Source organism: Lissotriton helveticus, chromosome 3_1 (genome assembly GCF_964261635.1).
Source record: "Lissotriton helveticus chromosome 3_1, aLisHel1.1, whole genome shotgun sequence".
Lineage (NCBI taxonomy): Eukaryota > Metazoa > Chordata > Amphibia > Caudata > Salamandridae > Lissotriton > Lissotriton helveticus.
Genome location: NC_136061.1, coordinates 2,108,402,467 through 2,108,419,156, shown reverse-complemented (window position 1 = coordinate 2,108,419,156; position 16,690 = coordinate 2,108,402,467).

Here is a 16,690-nt window from a genome sequence, read left to right as displayed (position 1 = left end):
CATGCTGCTTTGTGTTGGGCCTCATACGTTAGAGTTGACCTTGCTTCTCAGACTCTTCTCCGGCCCGCTGATACCCCTTAAACATTCCGGAACCCTCCTCCATGTCTGGGCCGCCTACTGAACAGACCTCTATTCATTCATTTATAATTGGATCCCCCCTTTCCTTGCAGACAGACATCTACTGCCAAGAACCCAACTCTCATAGACTTCCAAAAAGGCCTGCAACATTTCTTGGCCCAGACATGTACGTGTAAATCAATGTTAAAACATTTCAGGCCTATAATATTTCTCATCATGATTATAGCATTCAACTTCTTCATTAATTAAAGCATGTTAATACTCTTATTCTATTATTCAGTAAACATCTCTATAAATCATGGCCCATTTAATGCAATGACCAAAACATTAATACAATCTATGTCGTGAAAAGAAACACCTTCCCTTTTAGCTCTGGCCCTGAGGCCTACCACATTCTGCGTTTAACCACATACCATCTTACATTTTAACAGCTACACGATATGGATTCAGAAATAATCACATCTACTAAAATCATATAGTGTCACACATTTCTGTATTAGTTCCACTTCTATTTAAATCTCTACATTAGCTATACATTCAGAATATAATTATAGATACTATTAGCACTCATGGCATTTCTCCTCATGATTTGTGCTTACTACAGGTAAGTGTGATGCACTCATACATTTAGGTCAGTTTGCGCTCTCTCAGTTTCACTGTACACCATGTCACACAATTCCACTCCACAAATCCACTCCACAACACACAATTTCACCACACACAAGTACACAGCTAACAATTCTCATACAACTCACATAATTCCAGGCCCCACGACATACATCCACTCATTGTCATTTGTCTCAATGCCTCAAAGTCTGTGGCGTACTCCTTTTATGACACTTGCAGTGTGGCCAATTACAGTTCAAAGTAGAACCCACGACCTTCAAGTACCTATGGATACACATCGACAGGACCAGTGCAGATAGATGGGAATGTGGTTAGAGCTATTTATTCTCTTCGGTCACAGGTGTCGTTTTGGACTACCTTGCAGGTAACAATCACAGGCCGATTGGCTGTGTCTAAAATGGTCATGCTGCCCAGACTCCTAAATCACTTTGTGAACATTCCTGTTGTCCTCCCGACTTGGGATTTTTAAAACACTAGATACTATGTTGTCATCCTTACTATGGGGATCGGGCGGCATAGATTAGCCTTTGCTGAAATGCAATTTCCCAGCAATGCGGGCGGTGTGGGGGCTTCTGATTTTAAGGTGTATCGCATTGTTGGGCAGGTGCAATGGGTGGCCTGTTGGTTAGCTGGCTATAATTTATTTGAAATAGACTATTCTCCTGAATGATTTCAGCGCAGAACACCACAGGCATTGTTGTGCCCTGGAACTTACAGGATGTGAGACCCCCCTTTCTCTTGCATATTGCACTACATTATTGAAAACAGGCATTAAAATATGCAAAAGTTCCCACCCCCATATGCCAACAATATTCCTCTTTGTGACCTACCCACCTGGCGTGGAATAATGTCAAATACTCGGTTGAGGAGCTTGACACAGGCAGGAACGGAGACAGTGAGGGACCGCGCCATTCCTTACTGTCTTTAAGAGTTAATTACGATTTTTAAACCCATTTTATGAACAGTTAGAATTCATGTGGATCGGAATTCCGAAAAGAAATTATAACATGCACACGCTCTCTGGTATGTTCTGTTGAGGCAGAATAAACATTAAATTGCTCTCATGGAACACATGCGGTCTGAAGTACAATTCAGGAATCAGGGGCCCCACATTCTTTTAATTCACTTTAATATAGCAGATTGGAGAGGTGGGCATCTTATGCAGAGCTGGCTCAAGTGAAGCACTCATTTCCCAGGGTTTGTGTGACAGACAAGGGGTGGGAGTAGGGAACTAGAGGGAGAGCAGTGAGAGGAGAAAGGGCGCATCAGGAAAGAGCAAAGGGGAATAGAAAGCGAGGTAGAGAAGAAAAGAGCGACCGAAGGAGCAGCGCTGAGTGACATATAGCATTTGTGCATGATTTAAAACCCCATACTCATTACTAAGAAATACTTCAGATCTGTAGGGAGGGGTGTTAAATAAGTCCAGTTTCATGAAAGACGGAGGGCGAGGCCGAGGTTAGAGTCTATCGGGTGGGTGTAATGCGATATGGAAGCAAATGACACACCTTATGTGTCCTCTAGTGCCACGAAGCGGCTCAGGGCTTAACACAGTGATATCAAATAAACACTAATGTTATGTTATGTTATGTTATCCGGGGTTTTATAGAGCGCACAGCTACTCTACTGAGTGTCCCGGCGCTAAGTGAGTATGACTGAGTTAGACAGGAAGAGAAACCAAGTGTACCGTGGGCAAAGTATTACGTTATTGCTGAAACAGCCATGTTTTCAGGGCTTTTCTGAAAGGAAGCAGATCGTGGAGGAGTCTCACAGCAAGTGGCAGGTCATTCCATAGCATAGCCGCTTTCAGCCAAAAAGAGCGGCCTCCAATACGAGAGTATTTCACCACCGGAGTGCATTCTAAAGCCAATGCGGCAGAGCGAAGAGAGCGCTGAGGATGATAAAATTGCACTCTCTTCCTCAAGTAAGGGGCACCATACCCATGTAAAGCCTTAAAAGCAAGCACCAGAGCCTTGAACTGTATCCGCTTCCGAACCGGAAGCCAGTGGAGAGGCTTCAGATGAGTGGACATTCGGGTCCTGGGGCCAAGAGAAAGAATAGCTCTAGCCGCCGCGTTTTGCACTACTTGGAGGCGGCTGAGTAAATACTCTGGAAGCCCCAGATAAAGGATGTTAACGTAGTCCAGCCTGGATCCAATCAAGGCCTGGACCACAGTTTTCCTGCAAAGGATCGAGAGCAAAGGAAGAAACTGTTTAATCATTTTCAAAAACCCAAAGCACTGGCCAGCCACCGTCTGGACCTGTAGCTTCATACTCCGAGAGTCATCGATTTTTACGCCAAGGTTTTTTACAGACGATACTGGATTAGCTGGAGGGTGCATGTCCTGCGGCCACCAGTTCCGCCATAGGTTGGTAGAAGGGCAACCAAAGAACATGATCTCCGACTTGTCGGAATTCCATTTCAGTTAATTCAACTGAAGCCAGGAGAACACCGCCAAGAGGCAGGCCATAATGGCTTCCCCCTTAAAGTCCGAAACTTTGTCGCATGTAAATAGGAGTTGGGTGTAGTCAGCATACGACACTATTTTCGCTCCATGCGACTCAACAAGACTGGTCAATGGGGACATGTACAAATTGAATAGGGTTGGGATAAGCACCAAGCCCTGGGGTATGCCAACCTCCAGAGGAGGAATTAGGGCGGAGAAAGGAGGAGCCCACACAGTTTGTTGGCGCCCAGACAAAAAAGAAGCAAACCAATTGTGAACCGTCCCTCTAAAGCCAGCCTCCTGGAGTCTCTTCAGGAGTCGATAATGAGGGACGGTATCAAAGGCTGCTGAGAGATCTAACAATATCAGCATAGCCTTGCCGCCCTTGTCCAGGACGTCCCTAATGGATTCTGAAATTTCCAGAATCGCTGTTTCAGTGCTGAAATTAGGGCGGAAACCAGATTGGCTCTGATGCAGGATGTCATTTGTCTCCAAAAAGGCAGAAGTAACTGAGTGAACATATTTTTCCAGAGCTTTGGGAAAAAAAGGCAGAAGAGAGATTGGCCTATAATTAGCTGGAAGCTCTGGATCCAAATTGGATTTTTTTAGAAGGGGAAGGATAAGAGCTTCCTTCCACTTGTCAGGAACCAGCCCCTGCTGCAGGGATGTATTCAAAATAAAGTTCACATAAGATTTAATGGAAGGAGCTATTTATGCCAAAGTAGACGCAGGGTAAGGTTCAGAAGGGGCCCCTGATTTTAGGCTCTTCAAAATGTGCAATGAAGTAGCCAATGTCAAAGGAGGAAACTCAAAAATACAAGGACCGCTCTCCGGAGGGTCAGAATAAGAGGACACGTTGTCCTGGATATTAGCCTCCGGGGAGCTAGGAAAGGTGGCCTGGATCTTTCTAATTTTATCAGCAAAAAATAGAAACATTTGCTCCACCCATAGAGATGAAGGGGAGAAAGGCCTAGTAACGGCATTCGGGGAAGCAAATTCCTTTACTATTTTAAAAATCTCTTTATTTGTGTTCCCAGCAGCTTCTATTCTAAATGAGAAAAAAAAAATTCTCTTTAAGGATAAGTTTGTGGTGCATTTTAAGTGCTTGTTTATATGCAGTATTCTCAAGACTCTCAACATTTTTCCGCCATGCTCTCTCTCGAGTCTTTTGCAGGTCCTCCTTCTTTCTTTAAGAGCAGGCGTGAACCAGGGAGCTGAGGCTCGAGAGGTCAAGGCAGGGCGGGAAGAGGGCGGGGCGAGCTCTGCTGCCTGAAGCAGCAGCCAATTCTCCAGGGCTGTAACATCGTCTTCCACATTACCACTCAAAATGAGAGGATGGGAGCTGAGGACCACCATCACCGCTTCGGGTGTAATGCGATGGTAAGTTCTAAAACTGCTCATACGAGGCTTACTCTGAGTATTAAAGAGTGCAGTCTCACGATCCACTCTAAACTCTAAAAGAAAGTGGTCAGACCGCACCAGCGGCTGGGGAGGAGAGACATCTAAGTCCTATGTGGAAAAGACCTGGTCAAGAGTATGGCCCTTTTCATGAGTTGGAGTCAGGAAACAAGGGTTCAAGTAAAAAGTATTCAGCTCCTCCTTTAAACTAGTAGCCTCAGGGTCGTTGATAGTACCCATATGTACATTAAAGTCCCCATATATAATGCAATGCTTATACTTCAGTACAATGGGGGCAACAGTATTACTGATAGCCTCACTGAACATCTTAGTGGGACCCGGTGGTCTATAAACAAGTAAACCGGCCATGCTAATACTTAGTAAGTAACTTCACCCAGACGACGACGTCCCTCCCCCCTCCCGTGAACAACTCAATACAAGACAACGGACTCTCAGGGCCGTGAAGCATTTCCCACGCCACGTGATGCAAGTTAGAAATGTGCATAAAAGAACATGTCCACCACTTTGCAGACTTTTGTCCTGATGAGCGTACAATATTTTATGAAATAATGTGCCACACATGTCATAGGCCGCACACAGTCCCTGGGCCAACCTTCCATTCTTCACACATCAGGCTGCGCCTCAGACCTCTGCAAGCTGATGGGGTGCAGGGAGTGATCCGCAACCAAAAGTGGAGGAAAGGAGATGGTGAATCCGAGGGGCAGCGAAGGCTTTGGATACGAAGGAGGACGGTGAGGACTCGGCAAGAAAATGGGGGTAGGTAAGAGGGTTGTGCTGGAAAGGGCAATAAGTGGTTGACGAGACAGCGAAGGCTCTGCGCAGCACGAGAAGCAACAAGCACGATGGAAAGATAAAAGGTGCGGGGACTGAGGGGCATAATGGGTGCAACAAGTGCGATGGAGAGATTAAAGGTGCAGGGGACTGACGGGCATAATGGGTGAATCACCGAGCACAGGTCACAACGATATGGTGTCCGGAAGCAAAACACTGCATGGTCTCTGTCACTGTGCCAATGTATCAAATCACTGCTCAGGATAAGTCATGACGCAGCACCATTACTTGTTTACTGGTCACTGCTTTTCTTGACAGCGATGCGTTCTCTCCCGGTACAACAAGGAGGAGCTGCGCAGCATGTACGGAGTGCCACACCCGAAAGCGAAAGAGGATCGCGCCGGAGCTTGTCTTTATGGGGCCATGTGTTTCAAACACATGGCCCCATAAAGATAAGAAAACGTTTACGACAAACGGAAAGCAGGCGAGGCAGTCCAAGTGGGCCGGCACAAAAAGTCAAAGGGAGGCAACACAGACAGCTCATTTCCAATGGCTGGCCATCGTTTAGCATAAACAGTGACGCCGCCAATGGAAATGAGGGGCGGGCCTTAAAGTACTCATTTACATTAATTCTCGCCGAGCATACCGCACATGTGCGCAGCCACACTAGTCAAGACCTAAAAAAGTATTTACAATAAAAAATACAATCGGAGGGTGAAGGTTGGGAACTAGTACCTGTATTCTAACGCTAGCAGCAGCCAGACGCTAGGGGAGAATCAACAGATGCCAGATTCCTAGAGCAGGCTGAGGTGGTGCTGATTGATGCTGAGGTGGTTGTGATAGTGGTGACTGGTGCGGAGACGATGCTGAGGGGATACTGAATGATATTCAGGTCTTGCTGAGTGATGATGATGTGGTGGTGTACTAGTGCAAAGGCAATGCTGAGTGATACTGATGTGGTGCTGAGTGATGCTGTGGTGGCGCTGAGTGATGTTGTGGTGGCACTGAGTGATGCTGTTGTAGCGCTGAGTGATGCTGTGGTGGCGCTGAGTGATGCTGTGGTGGCGCTGAGTGATGCTGTGGTGGCGCTGAGTGATGCTGTGGTGGCGCTGAGTGATATTGTTGTACCGCAGAGTGATGCTGTGAGTCATGCACATGAGGTCTTTCACAGACGTCCAAAAGCTGTCTATTACGGGAAACCTAAAAATAACAAACAAATCAATAAATAATAAAATTAGTAATAATATGTAAATGTATGTTTCGATTTACTCATAAGTCATTGCCAAAGCGTTAACAAAAAACTGATTTTCTGAAGTAAAGCTGTTAAAGCAAGTTTATGTTAATGAAACATACAACAACAAAAAGTCTGTTATTGTTAGCTAAAGAATCCATAAAGCTGGTCATGACCCACCGATTAAGTAGCAAACGTAAATTCGATCACAGAACATTCCCAATTACATCTTCGATGACATCGATGACATCACTACTGCAAAGATTAGTTACCTTACTAAAGACATGTAAGCAGACCTTAATATGACTTCATACCAACCACTTGCAATGGGCATGCCTGGAAGTCACTCATCTGCATACACCCAATGACTACATTGACAATTTGCATTCTGGTGGCTTTCATCCCCAGCTATCCATCCAAGTAGAGGGCTTCCCTAGAGAAAAACCTCCAACTGTTACTTACACTGATTCATTGGTACGCTTTTGATAACAAACAAACAAAGGCTTGAGCCCCATATGGTATTCTATAGTCTCAAAGGTACCCCTAGGTCATACAACCTGAACATTTTCATACCGGCGTGCTTTGTTTAAATATTATCCTTATTTTTTCCTATACATTTAGACAGGGATTGGTACTTAAACCATAAGTAATCTCATATTCCTTTAGGTACCCAACACATTTTACCCATCGCCAAGCTCCCCTTTGGTGTTTAAGTAATGCACTGTATAAGGATCTGCAGCTTACACAAAAATCACTTAGGTAGCTGTGTAAGCCATGACACCGAAATTGGATGGTTTAGCTTGCACACTATGGAGCACAGGCCTAGACAGAAGACTTACAGGCAAAATTATCATCGAGGGTTGTATTACAGGAAACCGGTCACGCTGAATGATCTGCTTAGTTCCAAGGACTGTGTGAAGAGGAGTATCAAAGTTGGACGCAAACATCAATCCCTTTACAATTTGAGGAGGGAAGCACATTTTCTTCTGGTGTTCCCTCCGTGATCTCATCTGAATCACTTGCGGAGATGAAAATATTTTCTGGGACCAATTGAGCTCCCTTCAGAATCCAGGCAATTGCTTTTGAAATATGCCATCAGGCTTTAAGTGTACAGAAAATCAACAATTTACTCGGATGGCATAATGATGGGTGACCTCGCTCTTAGGAGACTGAAGAGAGAAAACTGTGCAGTGGGGACCATAAGGGAATTGAAAACAGGCACGAAATACCAGTCAGTTTTCCCAAAACTTGAGCTGCAACAATTTTATCAGTAAAAAAAAAAGTTACAGGTGGTATAAAGAGAACTGAATACGCTGGGTCTGGACGTCCTGTAAGGCTTAAGATTGGCTACCAAGAAAAGGTTTCATTGTCTCCCAAACTGAATTTGCTCAAACTTCTAGAAAGCTTGCCTATAGAGGATACCTACACTTTGCGTGTGCTATGAGTATCTGGAATGTGTCATCAGGGTTATCTATGTGGCCTATCAGCCAGAGCTGCCGACTCTGGAACTGAAGAACCAGGTTCGAGTCTTGTCTTTGGCTCAACATCCTGTCATTCTAGGAAAATTACGTAAACTACTGGTGCCATAAAAACAGGTAAGAAGAACATGATCTTTTAATTGGTGTTCATGTAAACACTGAGAGGGAATGAATAGCACCGGGTTTGCTTACAAATAGCTTTAGTTTATGTGATTATTTCTATGCCACCGATATGATTGCTCGTGTTTGGACAATGGAGTGTCGATATACGTGCTGCACTTATTTTGTTCCTTTCTTCATAACCAAATGAGTCCAATTAGTAGTATCACCATTAGCACTGTTATTTTTGCCATCTTAACATCCACACAAAACTTAAAACTCAGTAATTTACATGATCAGTCCCTGTTTAACTGGTTATATGCACCACTTCACCGTCATCATGTACACACATTTTGTTTGAAGAACAACTCAGGAAATAAACAGTACAGTCCAACTTCTGGTTTGAGAACTATTTCTAAATTCAACAAATAAAAAGTAAATACATACAAATAACAAGCGCGGCCGTTAATGGGACGGACAGAAGATGTGCACGTGGGGCTGCCTTTACTGGCGGAGAAAAAAAAAGTCCACAGAGTATCATGCCGCCAGTAAAGGAGGAAATTCCCGCATGCACATCTTCTGTCTCAGTTTGTCTCCCCATGTGCACGCTGGAATCGTATCGAATCCAAAAGGCCTCTCATGGCAGAGCAGCGCATGCGTTGCTTTCGCCAGGTCGAGACCTAAAAATGTGTGGACAGTCGAGGGGAAGTGTTTTAGGGAGAGCACTGCAGGGAGACCTAGAATACAGAGCGGGAAGACTGTAAATAAGTGTGTTCAACATTCACCATTAGCATCTTGATGTACAAATCTTTCTTACTCCAAAGTCACTCTCCCTCAGATCGTGGAATACTGAATTATCATAAAAGACCTACAGGTTTGGGTTTGGTTTTCTCATACCAAACAAGCTTCTTTTTTATCATTTGAAAAAGAATTATATATTTCCTGGGAAAACTTCTAAAAGTGTCCACTTTGTGTTTCCTCACACAGTTCAAGAAGCCTTTTCTCCAACCGAGTCCTGGTTGTTGCTTTTTGCCCAGCTTATCTTCTCGCAGTGTGCTTCCTATTTCTTTACTGAGTTTCTTGAGCAGATTAAAAAGCATTTCGCTTATTAAACACTAGTTTCTTTCTCCCGTCAAATTTTTTTGAAAGCTTTATTTAAGACATTTTCAAAAACGGAAAACAGGCAATACCATTGTTGCTCAGGGCTAACAGCGTTGCAGATGCGGTACATGATACAGTGATATATAAAGAAACACCCTACAGTATTTCCCAGGTGGGACAATCGGAATGATACATGTTAGATGAAAGACATCACATAAGGCAAAAAGAAAACGAGGATATAGTACCATAGCGCCCAGTGCTGCACTGGTGACTGGTATTTAGCAACCCAGCAGACCATGAACCCAGCATGCTGAGGAATGCGGGTATGAAGGGCCAGGGCAAGGAGGCCGAGGGTACACCATTTAGTCCGAATGGTCAGGTTCCAGGGAGAGAAAGTATTCTCGTAACGGTGACCTTATGTCCTTAGGCCGAGAGGTATAAGGTTGCAACTGTGCATAATCTTCACTAATCTTATCGCACTGTGACATGCTCTTGAGCCAGGCAGAGCCCTTGGGGCAATATCTACCGCCCCACTGGAGGCTATTTCATGCTTCGCTAGCAAGAGGGCAATGGAGGTGAACCATTGAGTGCCTAGCAGAACGTCATGTGTAGTATACCCCTGCAGTGCCATCAGGGGAGTGGGCGTGAGTGCGGTGTTGATCATGGTGGAGAGGAGGGAGAAAATAGTGGACCAATATTGACTGATTAGTGGGCATGTCCAAGTGAGGTGGGCTGAAGCGTGGCCTTTGGGCCACTGGGACGAATGACTGAGGTTGAGGCGCTAAGGCCTTGGGTGTTCCATAAGCCCAATGGAAGAATTTAAAATACAACAGTTTATGTTTATGGTTGATAGAGAAAAGTTTGGTCTGGGAGCAACATTCGGACCAGACCTAATCTGAGAGTGGGCTACCCAAATTAGCCTCCCTGGATGCCCAAACCCGCCCAGTGGAGTCTCGTTTCATAGCAAGGCAAGTGCTTTAGAGTCTAGAGATCAGTTGCTCGCCATCATCATCAGCAATAAGCAGTGTTTAAGGTGGGAAATTATCCGGCTCCAGAGAATAGGAGGGCAACCTGGAGCGCAAAGTGTTATGAAGATGCTGAAGTATCAAATGGTCCATGTGTGAGGTGTCATGGAATCGAGCATTACCTGCGTGTGAAAGTACCTGGCCAACTGTAAAGACATCTCCCAATCTGTGTAGTCCGTGGAGGCCTAGGAAGAGCTGAACCAGCTTCTCCCGAATGAGGGGTGAGCCAGAGATTGTCGACCAGCGATATATTCGGGGAGTAGTGAAGCCCCCCACCTAGAACGCAGCAAACTTTTCAGCATGCCCAGCTAGTGGTAGATAGTGGTTGCATATCTGAGGGATCCATAGGGATCCTTTCTGGAAGTATGGTGGAAACAGGGATGTCGCCAACTTGGTCCCTCTCCGGCTAGTGTACTGGTATTGGGTGGCCAGGTAGCAGAGCTGGGGGTTTGGAAGCCAGCACGCCAATAAGGGAGGGTCAATGTATCCCAGAAGATGTGGGGCTGGTGACCAGCCCATAGAAGTCGTATAAGAAGACCACGTAGTGTGGTGACAAAATGTTATGTCTGGGGAAGTTGGATATTAATAAAAAGAAAAAGAGAAAAAAATCTAGTAAAGGACCATCATTTTAATTATAGCTATTCGGCCAGCCATGGAAGGAGGGAGTGTTAACCAGCATTTCACTTGAGTGGAAAGTTTATTAACAGCTGGGTCGTAGTTGAGTCATAGGACCTGGTTATTTCCCTGTGAATATAGATACCTAAATATTTAGTCGAGTCATCGCACCATGTTAAGGGGTACTCAGTGGCTAGGTACAGTTGGTTAGTGATAATAGCTCCGATATAACCCAGTTGACATGAAGGCCAGAGAGTCCCCCATACCTCAGGAGTTTGCATATCAACTGTGGAAGATTGTGGGAGGGTTGGTGTATGAAAAGCAGTATGTCATCAGCATATGTTGAATTAGGAGGGGGACATGTGTAAGTTGTAGTCCGTGGTGTAGGTGCTGCTCCAGGAGGTGGAGGGCTAGAGGTTACATGGCAATGATATGCGGAAGAAACCAGTGGAGGAACTGTTCACCAATAGGCAAGCCACTGGGGCAGAGTGGAGAAGCATGACTAAAGATATACAGTTACTGTGAAGGCCTAGTTTAGCCAGTGTTGCCAGGGAATCAAATGCCTTCTCCGTATCCAGCAATGCTACTGGTATGGGAAACGACAGTGAGACTCAGTTCAATATGGTGAAGATTGTCTGCAAATTAGGGAAAGTGGAACTATGCGTAATGATGCCAGTCTGAACGGGAGAAACAATGGGTTCCATCAACAAGGAAAGTTTGGTGGCGAGGACCTTTGATAAAATCTTAATATCAAAATTAAGGCGGGAGAGGGGGCAATAGGAAAACCATAGTTGGGGATCTTTGCCAGGTTTCAGCAGGAGTGTAAGCGCTGCTAATCGCAGGGTAGATGGTAATAGACCTGCCTCAAGGTACTTGGCACACAGAACAATGAGATGGGGAGAGCCAGTAGATGCTTGTGGGCTTTGTAAAGTGCACCGCTGAGGCCGTCCAGGCCAGGGATACTATGGACCCATCGAAGGAGCCTATAGACTGTGTAAGTTCCTCACAAGTAATGGGCTCACTGATGAAACGCTTTTGGCCACTAGAGAGCCAAACCATTGTGATCTCGGCCAAGTAATTCACAATCTCACCTGGGTTACCAGTGGGGTGGGAAGAGTAGAGTTATCCATACTAGCGCAGAAGCTCAGACATTATACCAGTGCTGTCGGACACGGTGTCACCAGTGAGGGACCACAATTGGGTGATATACCCACTGAGATGGTTGGGACGAAGCAGCAGTGCCATGGTACAATCGGGGCGCTCCACTCGCTTTATTGCCTAACCGTGACACATCTACCTATGAATGCTACCTCCCTATCTGCAAGGTCCGGGTATTTAGAAGTGAGGACCGAGCGGCGGTGGAGTTACGGAGAGCAGTTGGGGCTGGAATCTGCACGGTCCACATCCTGCAGTTCTGATTCGACCTGGAACAGTTGGGAGAGGATGTCATGTAGGGTGCAGGCATGCTTATATATGCGTACACTTTGGAATTATGCTTTAAATGCCTCTCAGGGGGTGGCCTGGATTGTGACTGAGCCAACATTAAGAGTGAAAATACTCAACATCCGTGTCCCGGAGGTGACAGCAGAAAACCGTGTCATGAAGAGATTCACTCAGGAATCACCAAGAGTGCTCCAGACCGCTACTATAGGGAATCTGTCAAATTAAGCGGACAGGGCAGTGATCAGACAATGTGCAATGTAAACGCACTACATCTGCCCTCCAGTTCATGACATTATTAATGAGAAACCAATAGGCAAGTCTCGTCCAGCTGTTGTGGGGTGAAGAAAAAAATGTGAAGTCAGGGGCAGTGGGATGTCATGTGATGTATTCCTATAGGTTCTGTATCGATCCCCCTATTCCTGACCCTATTCTGGTTAACAAACTAACAAGTTAACTAGCAGCCATCCCATGAGGCAGAAAAACCCCCATGATGCAGGAACCGTTATCTGATAAAGCCACACTACGGCACAGGAGCGTGTTATCTGATTAGGTCATAACGCTTGCCATCTAATTAGACAAGCGATATTCCTCCAGCCCCTGATAAGGCATACGGAGTTCTCATAACAAATCAAACCTATGACACCTTGGGAAAAACCCTGCGGCCATTGTTTTGATTTCACCGAGAACTTCAGCAAAAGAATGTGCTAACGACCTGGTCGTATGACATCCTTATTGACGTATCTATGTCCATCCTTACGTCAATCTCGGCACCTTAAAGGTATAAATATTACCGATATTGCCCTATGCAAACACACGCGGTGGTGACGAGGACGGAGCAGCCAGACTTGCCGAAGCCCAGAGCAGAGCAGACCCCGCTGGCGCAGCCCCGCCTTCCTGACACGCTGAGAACGAGAAGCCGTTTTTCTCCTGCCGAGAAATCCAGCTCCGGCGCTTCCGGGTAGCCCTCGCAGGCAGCCTGGAATATCGAGACCAGAGACGAGAGATACCATCCCTCATCCATCCTAGATTCCAGGTACAGAACTGAATGGTAGACAGTGATGATGAAAGAGAGGCAGTTAGATTAGCAACTGAACTCGCAGCAACTGATGCTGCACTGCTAGACGCAGACCAGGATATAATACTCATCCCGGTCATTAAAAGGAAATCTATAACCTTAAAACTTATAGAAAATGGACTGACACCTAGAGGTGGTACAGTCATATTCGTAATTGAGGCACACGAATATCGGCAGACAGAGGTATACTATTCATGGATACATTTTCCAGCAGCAAATGCTGTAACAAAGTACTTCCACTATTACAAAACAGAGGAACCTCCTGGAGAGTACACTCCTTTCGAGGAGGTGGAAGTACCACTTAAATTTCAAGAGCATTTGCTCTTATTTAATGGCGCCCTAAAACATAATAATCACATCACCAGGCTCGGTCCCTTAGGGAGACCAGGAGCAACGTGGCCGGTCCTAGCCGGATACACACCACATCCAGACATCAATGGGATGTCTCAAGCAGAGCTTTTAACACAGCTAAAACAATTAATAAAACTACATAGACAATTAGTCCAATATGTGATGCGGACTTCAACAATTCAACCAGCAATTAAAATTCCACAACTGACCCCTCACCAGGGGAACACAAATAAAATTACACCACAGAACATACAATCCTGCCTAGGTAAAGTACCAGCTAAACGGGAACAAATACCATTCTGGTTAGCACAAAAAATCACCCAAATAGAGGCTGTGTTTCCAGACACCACCCCGTTAGAAAAACACAGGATTCTGACTATCTGTCTTCCAATGGGAATCGCACCACACATTGAGGACTGTGACACTTGGGGTACAGTCTTTGCTTCCATCTACACAAAAACGCACGGTGTTCCATCCATTTCGGTAATAGCAGATGTGCTAAAACAAATTCAAGACGAATATGGTCCAGAGCCCGCTTTAACTCTTGGTATGAAATTACTAAAAGACTTCAAGCAGGTCTCGGCTATATTATTAGCCAACATAAAGGGAGAAGCAGCAAACGTGGCGATCCGCCAGAGGTTAAAAGAGACAGATATAGCAGACCAACCAGCTGAAATTGCCATAATCATAGAAAAATCCTATGAGGAACTAGGTAGAGATAGTTTAGGTGGAATACCAGTAAAACCACAACTGATTGAAAGTCCTGAAAAAATATTTTTTAATAATAATTCAACATCACAAAAAAAGAGCTGGGATGGAAACAAACAATCCAATCCTAAAGAAAAGAAATTCCAGTCCAGAGGAAGGTCTCCTCGGCGGAGAGAAAAATCTCCGAATCAAAGACACAGGTCACCCCAGAGTGACCCCTCTGGGAAAAGATATAACCTTAGAAATAGGGATAATATAAAGAAGCCTGATAGATATCAAGACATTGATACACGTCCCTCTCAATCTTTTCAGACTTCCTCGCAGAAATCGGAAAGAAGAGGACGATCAGAACAAAGAGAAGAGCACGCCAAGTCCAAAGACAAGGAACCTGCTCAGCTAAAAAAGAAATTACAATTTCCAAAAAGAAGGTAGCTAGTATCAAGGTAGTCAACAATGCCGAGAATACTGAGGACACAACTGAAAAACGGAGAATGGGCTCAGACAATGCTAGACAGCGCAGCAGAAGTGAGCATAGCTCGCAAAGTCCTTATGAATCATCTGGAGACAGTGGACACGAATGAATATCTTCAAGTGGAAACTGGAGACACCAGAGTTAGCAAACCTCACAAAATATATGAAATAACTTTACGTATAGAGGGGGAGAAGACTAGAAAAATAAGGGGACTATTTTGGGATAATCTCTCCAAGGGTTATGACATCCTTCTAGCTGAAAAAGACTGGCCACCAGAGTTTGTCAGGGAGTGCCCTCATGGCGAAGAAATAATTATGCCTGCCTTCTCAAATCACATCCCAATTCATAAAAAATACACACTTGCTAGAAAGTGGGCAGTAGCCCTAGCTCCTGCTTTATATAAAAATCACGTAGGATGGGATGAGGACTCTCCTCCTCACAAAATCCAGTTAAAATCTCAACCTACTGCACAAAGGCAGTACCCAATTAAGCAAGAAGCTAAAAAACAGGTAAAAGAAATCCTAGATCAGCTAGAATACCAGGGGGTGATTGAAACTTGCACCTCACAAATGAACAACCCTTTGTTTCCGGTCTCCAAACCAGACAATTCATATCGTCTAGTTTTGGATTACCGACACCTTAACTCATGTTGCAAAACTTTTGCAGTACAAAACTCGCATAGTGCTGCACTAATGAATAACATAGTGCGCAAAAAATACAAAACAACATTAGACATCTCTAATGGATTCTTTTGTCAAAACATAGCACCAGAGAGCAGATATTTGTCTGCATTCTCAATAAATGGCACTCAGAAACAATTCTGTCGGTTAGCCCAGGGGTACAAGAATAGCCCAGGGGTATTCTCAGCGAGAGTAACAGAATTACTACAAACATATGACGACGAAGCATTATCGTATGTCGACGACATATACTTAACAGATGATGACTTGGAGACTCACTTGAAGAGAGTGAACACCATAATACTTGGGTTCGCAGCAGAGGGTTACAAATTCAACTTTAAAAAATCCAGAATTGCCCATCTAACAGTCCTGTTCTTAGGATACGAATTATCAAGTGAAGGCAAAAGCCTGGCTGACAATTTCCTAGAGAAATGTGCCGTACTCCAAGCACCTAGAACACTAAAAAACCTACAGTCAATTCTAGGCTTCCTAAATTTCGGAAGAACATACATTGCAAATTACGCAGAAAGGGTCAAACCCCTTTATGATCTAATAAAACCAGATTTTAAAAGAACCAATTAGACTCAAATACACACAGAAATTCTGAGATCCTTACAAACAGACATGCTAATTAAAACAAAATTAGAAACACGTGATAACACACGCAATCTTGTGATTCGAGTCATCCCAGGAAGATGCGGATTCACATACCTGACCTCTAATGAGGGAGAAAAGGTACCAATTGCATTCAAATCACACTTGTACACAGAGGCTGAAAAGAAATTCAGCATTAAAGAAAACATTGTTCATGCAGTTCAAACCGCAATAGCTAGAGAAAAAGATCAAGCGGACGGTAGACATATCACAGTCAGAACAGCAGAATCAGCCTTTGAGGCATTAACAACCCCGGGTAATTTACCAACAACAACATTGAATCCGGAATGGATACAATGGGTGAATTTAATTACAACGGAGTAATTTACCAACAACAACATTGAATCCGGAATGGATACAATGGGTGAATTTAATTACAACGGACAAAGTATACTACTACTTTGATCCAGAACTAAAGGA